Source organism: Podarcis gaigeae (assembly GCF_964106915.1).
Source record: "Podarcis gaigeae genome assembly, chromosome: 2".
NCBI classification, from domain to species: Eukaryota; Metazoa; Chordata; class Lepidosauria; order Squamata; family Lacertidae; genus Podarcis; species Podarcis gaigeae.
In genome coordinates, this window is record NC_139679.1 from 97,122,789 (window position 1) to 97,131,810 (window position 9,022).

At 46.5% G+C, this 9,022-nt stretch overlaps 1 pseudogene across 1 annotated transcript; it reads right to left on the reverse strand.

The window, feature by feature from the left end:
• Window positions 1-7,148: 7,148 nt before the first annotated feature.
• Window positions 7,149-8,268, reverse strand: LOC310838579 (transcription initiation factor TFIID subunit 9 pseudogene; annotated as a pseudogene). The gene has a single exon. The product of its transcript is annotated as a transcription initiation factor TFIID subunit 9 pseudogene (transcript).
• Window positions 8,269-9,022: the final 754 nt, after the last annotated feature.

The window sequence follows — 9,022 nt, forward strand, 5'->3', positions numbered from 1 at the left end:
GTCCAAAACAGCTGGAAGTCACCAGTTTAGTGAAGCCTGCTTTAAATGGCAATGTACATTACTTTTAAAATGTGGTAAGCCAGCCCTGCTACTAATTCTGCTGGCTCTCTTTGGACCTCTGCCCAATAATTCAGCCCTGACAGCACTAGATACCGTTAGGCACAAAAATGGCAAACAAATAACAAACAAGTTTTGTGGGACTTCCTTCCAGCTGAGGTCAGACAGCTCCCTGCTGAACGTCCAGTACCTATTGAAGATTTTTATTGCAGCAGGCATTTTGATTGAAATTTGATTTTATATTTCTAACTGGTTTATTTTTATATTGTATCTTTGTAAGCCGCTTAGAGACTTTTGTAGTGAAGGGTTATGAGATATATAATATTTTCTGTGTGTGTGTTTTCTCCAAATCAGAGTCTATTATTTCTCCAAACCAGCTTATGAAACGGGTATTTGGGAGAGGACTTATTGAATAGTAAATGAACAGTTCATATTTACTCAGTCCGGAACATGAGATAAAACAATTTTAAATAGATAAAAATTATTGTTATGAAAATAAAAAGGTACTAAAAGCTGTGCACAATTCAGTAGATCATTCTGCCTGTTCCTCAGTTCCAACACTGTTTTTTGTATGCCAGAAGGCCAAAGTCTCCTTCACTTTACACCACTGCAAATGTGATATGACGCCATGAAACGGTTATATTTTACATAACTGACTCAGACTGCAGCCTGAAGACTCATCCAGGGCAATTTAGGCTAATTTGTCATGTATCCTAAATAGGTTTCATTGACCCGTGGCTTTGTTCCCTTTGCAGCTTTTGACATTGCCCTGGTAGCAAAATAAGAGATAATTGAATTTGGGGGTTTTGCTTACCACTAGCACATACAAGCTGGTCTGACTTGCTAGGTTTCTCATCTGCATGCAGTACATTGCCAATGGGTGGTTAGTGTTTGTGCAGCTTTTGATACATTTCACACATTTTTATAGAGAGTACATGGACACCATCCCTCTAGGCTGAATAATTATTCACCCAAAGGCTCCCTCTGAAGTCAGCAGCAATATATTTGAGAAGGTAGCTAACAGCAGTGATATAAACAGTGTAGGAGAAACTATTGTGGTCCCATTGGATGGTGTGTTGTTAAGGCTGTAACTGGGAGGCCTGAGTTTGTTACCGGAAAAATCCGAGGGCTCCCTTGGACAAAAAGTAAAGACACCAACCAGAGTAAATAGGAGCAAATCAGCAGCCTGTAGGCTTGGCCTTTATTGAACTGTTGCAACAGGGTGTTCCCCTCACTTGCAGGAGAGAGGAAAGACACAGAAAAATGGTGTGCTTGACTTTATAAAAACTTTTGAAATTCCCATCCTATAGGTCAAGCCCACCCCCAGAAACATCATGCATACATTACAGAAAGGAGGGATTGAGGGAGGAGTTGTGGTGGTAACCTGAGTGTCCTGTCACCTGGCTGGTTCCCTTCTCCCCCCATGAGTCATTTTCTGAAGACAAAAGGTAGTCTCAGTTTCCTGCCCCCTGAGGGAAGATCTGATCATTGTCCTTTGTTCCAGTCCATGCTGAATCCACTCCCATATGGTTCTTTGTGATCTTGATTGTCTTCTGTCTAGGACCATCAGGGTTGGCATAGCAACTGGGCAGGGCTCCTGTGGATGTGCTGGGATGATGAAAGGATTATGGTGCCCTATATCAAACCTTCCCCATTTTGTAGTCTTTCCTTCATGGAGTAAAATAAAAGTGGAACAGTACAAATCTGATGTATGGTTGATTTTTCTATCAACCATACGTGGCGTATGTAGTGTGTGAGTGTGAGTGTGTGTGAAGTTTGTACAAACTGAATGATTGGGGTGGGGGGTTCCTGCTACAAGTTCAAACTGCATGCAGTCAAGAAAGCCCCGGTTTGCCAGCAGTAAAGCACCATTGCTTAGCCTTAAGTTCCCTATCTGGAAAACAGAGACAGCAACTTCCCAGCTAAGGAATTTTGATGGCAAAGCAATGCTGCAGATCCTTTGAACAAGGTCTGTGCAAGCAGTGTTATTCCTATTGCCTGTTAAGAAATCCAAATGTGTCACAAAGTGAGACCATGCTGTTTGCCAAGACGACTCAGATATTGGGCCCAGAATTAAATATATGTATCAAAATGCAAAATAGCCTGGCACTCACACTGACTGAACTACAGTTCCACAGAGGAGCCTTTAAGTGCTGGGTTGTGTTACTGATGTGATGGATGGAGCTAGGAAGGCTGAGAGAATTAGGTATGCTATGGGCTAGGATGCTATCTATTTATTTGGAATACTTGCACCTCACTTTATAGTCCCAAGAGGGTCTCAAATCAACTTCTCTCTCTCTCTCTCTCTCTCTCTGTGTGTGTGTGTGTGTGTGTGTGTGTGTGTCTGGTATCGGAAACAAACATGTGACAGGATTATCCAAGTGGCATTTGCTGTCTATATTGTTGGTCTTCATTTATGTTGACTTGCCTCCACCTTCTAAGCAGCGGAACCCAAGGAAAGGGGGCTGAGAAGCTAGAATTCACGCAGCCCACAATGGAGGCAAGTCTTTCCTTGCTGGTGGTTGCCAGGCAACAGCTCCCACAAAGGTTGTCTGAGGGAAAAGCAGCTAAGGTGGTGGTTCTGGTTCAGCATATGATGGAAACAAACCACGAGGAAACTACAAATGCCCTATCATGAGCCACACTTTTGTCAGCTGTGGTGACTTTGCAAGAAGGCTGCTCAGATGTCAGTTTGGGAATTGTTAAAGCACTGCACTCAGTAGGAGTGGACATAGGGGGCACAATTCAAATAATGAGTCCTGTCAGCTGGAACCCTGCACAAGGGCTTTCATTTGTGCAACAGTGCTTCCCACCCCCCAAATGGCTCAGAGAGCCAGTGTGGTGTAGTGGTTAAGAGCGGTAGTCTCGTAATCTGGGGAACCGGGTTCGCGTCTCCGCTCCTCCACATGCAGCTGCTGGGTGACCTTGGGCTAGTCACACTTCTTTGAAGTCTCTCAGCCCCACTCACCTCACAGAGTGTTTGTTGTGGGGGAGGAAGGGAAAGGAGAATGTTATCCGCTTTGAGACTTCTTAAAGGGAGTGAAAGGTGGGATATCAAATCCAAACTCTTCTTCTTCTTCTTCTTCTTCTTCTTCTTCTTCTTCTTCTTCTTCTTCTTCTTCTTCAGGGGGCCCAGGAGATCTCCCAGAATAGCATTTGGGGGGAGGGAGGACCATCATTGCCCTGATGGAATGATCACCTTAGCACAATGTCCGATTCCTGCCAGTGGCAAAACATGCCACATGCCACAAGATTAGTAGATACCAAGAGGTCAATTCACAGTTAGCCAAGGCAAAGATCCATGAACAAATAGGCAACTGTTTTGGAGGACCATTCTAGGTTTGAAAAGACATAATTCAGGGTTCAGGTCTGAGAAAGTCAAGCATGGGTAGGTAATACGACCAGGGCCACAAGTGTTCTGAAATCCAAAAAGCAAGCCATGTCAGGATAATGAAACCAGGTGGTTCTTCAGTCAGTTATGCTGAGGAGCTAGTTGCAAATGAGAGCCACTTTCAGGACTTGTGCTCTAAAAGGATGGTCCTTGTTTGTCACCCGAATTCCACTGCTTGACATCACTTCAATACCAGGAAAACCAAGCCAGTTGCTCTGTGTGCAGATGTAATTCTGCAATAACTTTTTGTGAGCTCTTTACCCAGTGGAGGCTGGTGTGCTTTCGAACTGCTAGGTCGGCAGGAGCTGGGACTGAGCAACGGGAGTTCACCCCATCATGTGGATCCAAACTGGTGACCCTCCAATCCCCAAGCCCAACTAGCCTAGGGGATGGCCCCGGCTGCCTGGTTCCTGCTCAAGTCTCTGTGTTGCCCTTGAAGAACACAGCAGGGGCAAGGATGGGGGCAAAGCTAGAATGTGTCGATTCTGCTTGCCATTGGCTCTGGCTCCACCTACTGTTGGCCTCCTTGCCTTCTGCCCTTCCATTCTCAATGGGCCCCAGTTACTACTGTATTTCTCTCTATGCCAGTGGGTAGCTGTTTTATGAACTGGTGACTGATATATGACCTATAGCTGCTCAATCTAGTGAGCACCCCTGTCAAAGGATTCCATTTCGTCCGGGATCCTGTTTTCCTAATGGGTGGCTTTGTTCCCAGTTAGGCTCTTAAAATAGTTGCTGAGTAAGTTCCACTCTGCCCGCAAACCTTCTCTGCTACAAGAACATCTCCTCTTCTTTTTCTCCATCTGACTGTGAGTCAGGCAGGGTTGGCATCTCTATTCTTCTCCATAATTGAGTGGGAGATTATTTTGACTGGAAACAACCAGACGTGAGTAGCACGCCTATGAATACCTCTCCATCGATTCCATTTGCTTAGAGGTTTTTTTATTTACCCATGTAGGATCCTAAAGAGACTGGCTCAAAGGAGTTGGGGGCGGAGAGAGAATAAGCCGATACTCAGTTTCATCCCTGCCTTTTGTAAGTTGTATGCCTGTGTGCCACAGGCAACATACCGCTCTTTGGAGACCCAGCTTTTGTGGAACAGCTCCCCTGTGACAACGGGACACAGCCAGAGCCGGAGCCATGGGGGAGGATGTATCATCCAGTAAGCATGCATTCACATTGTTCAATATGAGTCTTTGATTGCTGCCGCTGCCAAATGCTGTGCAGGCTGAAATGTGTTGGATGGAGGTTTGCTTTCCAGACATTTGGTGTAGAGGGTTGGGTGCAACCCAGCCAGTAGGCTCTTTGATCCCACAGTGGTTTCCTCCATCAGCAGAATCAGGAGGGAAAGTAGTTTTTCAAAGATTCCTCGTGCCCCTCTACAGATCCCCATGCATGCACACCCAAAATGTGCTAGAGAGAGCTGGAGGATAATTTTGGAATAGCAGGGGAAGTGGTGTGGGGCAGAGGCTGCAGGAGAAATGAGGGAATCAGAAAAGAATATCCTGCCCTCTTCTCTTGTTTTGCTGACCAAAATCTCTGTGGAGTTAAAAAGACTTCCATCAGCATGAGGGAATACAATTCAATGCTTTTAGCTACTAATTTAATTTATTTATTTTTTAAAAAATGACATGCTTTCTTTATGAAAATATAAACTCAGAATTTCGTATAGCAAAAAATTCCTATCAAAACACATGAATTGCAAAAATACATTAAAACTACTAAAATCCATTAAATGCCATAAAACTGAGAGTAGGATAAAACAATTCTGGCATAAAACCAGGACAAATATTGATGTTTCCCAGATTACTGCAAAATAACAAATCTAGTGTTCTGAACTACACTGCACTTTAAAACAAAACAAAACCCTACAAAAATTCTGTGTTTTGCATAAAAGCAATAAAAATAAAACAACGAACAACATTCAGTAAAGATTCCTAAGAACAAAGAGGAAAATGAGGCACATTCAAAACACTACCTTACATCACAAATTAAACTGAGTGATGTACAAAACAAGAATTAAGAATCAGAGTTCAGGAAAGCTTGGGTAGACTTAACTAACATCTTTTTTTTTTAAGGGGGCACTTAATGGTCATTATTGCCTCCACCTCACTAATTACTCAAGGGAGGGCATTCCAAAGGGTAAGAGCTGTCACAGTGAATGCCCTCTTCCACTCTGACATAAAGTGAAGATCCACTGGACATGAAATGGCCAGCCAGATATCTTCAGAAAATCTTGAAGGTCAGCTTGGTCTGTACTGGGGAGGCGGTCTGCTAGGTATGCTGGTCCCAAGTTGTTTGGGGCTTCAAATAGGACAAAACGTGGACACTAATAGGCAGCTAGTGTTGATCTTTCAAACTGGTGTACCAGACCATGGCTGTAGGACAGATGGAAGAGGTCTCATGTTGATGCCAACTGAGCATGGGCTAGATCACTTGATTGTACCTACCATGTGGTAGTGAGGACAGTAAAGAAAACATACCCTGCTGCCTCCATTGCATCCTCTCGCTGCCAGCTAGGGAAGTTCTTCTGCATGGTTCAGAGGTTGCCCAATAATAGCAGGTGACCCTCTGTTACTCCCAAAGAACCTCTGTAGTCTTTTGGCAAAGTACTTAGAGGATCAAGTCATTTGCTAATGGACCAAATTTGACAAGGTGAGGGGTATTAAATTCCACTGGGACAAAATCATGGCCTACACTCAGGTATAGCTGGTGGGGGGCACTGGGTTGCCACACCACGGGGAGCGGCACTTAACTGCAGGGCCTGCAGCACGCCCAAGTCATGAGTCTCTCCTGGTAGTGACGCGGTGGCTTGGGGACCTGCAGATACTGATCCTGCAGTATTAAACGCTTCTGGGAGATTTGAGAGAACCAGCAGGGCCACACTCCCATCCCTCTCATAAGAACTTGCTTGATCAGGCTGATGGCCCATCTAGTCCAGAGTCCTGGTCTCACTGTAGCCAACCAGGTGCCTGTGGGAAGCCTGCAAACTGGACATGAGTGCAACAGCCCTCCCATCTCCTGTGGGTTTTCAGCAACTGGTATTCAGAAGTATTACCGCCCCCAACTGTGGAGAAAGAGCATAGCCATCGATAGGTTTCTCCTCCATGAATCTGTCTAATCCTCTTTCAAAGCCATCTGAGTTGGTGTCCTCCACTGCCCCGTGAGAGTGAGTGCTCCATAGTTTAACTATGTGCTGCATGAATAAGTGCTTTCTTTTATATCTCCCAAAGAAGGTCATCCACCAGGGCAACCAAGGCCAATTGTCACGGTCCGGTCTATGGGCGATCAAAGCCCCTGCTGAGGACATCGGGACCGGGGGCAAGATGGCGGGGTGGGAGCAGGAGCAAGAGTCCAGAAGCCAGGAGTCAGGAAGTCAAGAGTCTGAGGGTCAGAGAGCCAGGAGTCAAGAAATCTGGGGTCCAAGGGTCAGGAAGCAAGGAGTCACGAAGTCAAGGGTTTGGGGATCAAGAAGCTGGAAGCCACACGCAGGAAGCGTATTGCTGTGGCAAAGAGCTGAAGGAAAATGCTGACCTTATATCCCTTCCTGGCTCTTGCCACCAGGTGCTGTGAGTTACCAATCGGCCTCACCTGTGCTGCCACGCCTTGCCTCTTCAGAACAAACTTAGGAATGCCCCAGTCCTGCAAAGCCCTACTGGTGACAGGGCCTGGCTCCTGCACGCACTCCTGACACCTATTGTTTTTTTTTCTTTCACAGTTGCTGCTTCTTTTAATTCCAAGAGAGATCAGAGGAATGGGCCATGCCAGAAGGAAAATCAGCTTTTCCCAAAGCTCCTGTGCTAAGCCTTCCACCATCTAGTGGCTTCCACATGTTTTCCATCTAAGCTCCCATCAGTCCCAGTTTGGGTCCACTGCAGCTAGACTGTAGCCAACTGGGAGAGTAGAGCCATCTGCTTGTCTTCTGCCCCTCCATCCCCTCCATTCTTGAAGGCCTCTGGCGAGGGAGAGGTGGAAGCGCCACAACTAAGGCAAAAAAAGGTGAGCGTTCCCTTTCACAAGTTATCGTAGTCGTCGTCTTCCTCGTGCTTCCTCTTCAAAGTGTTCACCTCGCCAGAGCTGCCCTGCGACGACACCATGTTGGTGGTGATGAGGATGTTTTTGGACCCGATCAGGGAGGGGTTGATCAGCACATTCTGGACCGTGGGGGTAGTTGGAGTCGCTGATTTTACGGAGGTCTGGAAGGTTGGGATCTGCACCGTGAATCTCTGACCGGTCAGAGGCATGGGAGTGCCAACTTTCGTTGAAACGGACACCGTCTGTGCCGAAGGAGTTCCTAACATCGGTGTGCTGGGCCTGCTGGTGACGGCGCCGACGCTCAGTCGTGGCACCGTGATCCGTGCCGCAGAGGAAGTCAGCTTCTTCTGAAAAGACTTCAGCCTGTAATTTGGCGCTGTGAGGCAGTATCTATCCGGCGGCAACCTCAGGCCCGAGTACGGCTTTATCAGAGGCAACGGCGTTTGGTTCTTCTGTCTCGCAATATCTAGCAAAAAATCTCTGGGTGGCGGCGAAGTGAATGACTGGTCCGTCCTGCACTGGATAGCCAGCCTCACATCGTCTGCGTCGACGCTCGACTTTGCGTGACTGGAATAAATTTTGGCATCTTCCAAGATGGTTGTTACATATCTATATGCAAACTCCAACATCTGATTTATAACCCGTGGCTCATATTCCGTGATCCCCATGTCTTTCAGGATCTGGGCCATCACCTGAGCGTCTTTGGGCGCGCTCTTGGGCGACGCCATCTTCACCGCCTCCATCGCCGCCATCGCTCCCAGGCGGTGGGGCTCCTGACACCTATTGTGTCCCTAGAGGAGTCCTGAACCCAACTGGAATAGGTCAAGATAGTCAGTTTCTCCCAAGAAGGTCTACAGCTGAACCACCACTGCATGATAACGCAGACTGGCCAGGAGCCTGAGAAGTGTCCCCTCATCTCCATCGCTCTATTTCTTTTACAGTCCACTAGTACTGAAAATGGCAAATGTTAATCGTATCATGGCTCGCAAACGAATGTTATGCCTTACCTCTATATCCCTCTGAAACACTTTAGCTTGGCAAGTGGCTATCTCGACATGAGGCAGAAGTTCAGTGTCATTTTTTGTGAGAAAGTGTAGGCAGCTCGACTCTGAAACCAGCCTGCGTTCCTGTCATCACACAGTGGGTGTTTTGTCAGTGTGAATTAAGGCAATCGTTTTTGAAGCTACACTTCATTCATATGCTTAAGTTGCAGAAGGTATGTCAGGTGGGCTCAGGGAAGTCAGCGAGACCCTAGGTGTTGCAATGTGGAAGAGAGAAAGAGAGGAGCGGCATGATATAAAAAGAAAAAAGAAAATTAAACCACACTCGAGTGTCCCTCAGCTATGTTCTGCGTTGGGAACCAATGCATAAGGTTATGGTTGGAGAAATTTGGAAAGTGTTTGGCCCAGCCGGGGCTCCCAAACAGAATGCCAGCTGGCTTTAAGTGAAAAATTAGGCCTTTATTAGTACAAATGTACATAGGATCAGCCCCTAAAAAGTCAGAGGGAGGCTTTTATACATGCCCAATTACTAGGTGAT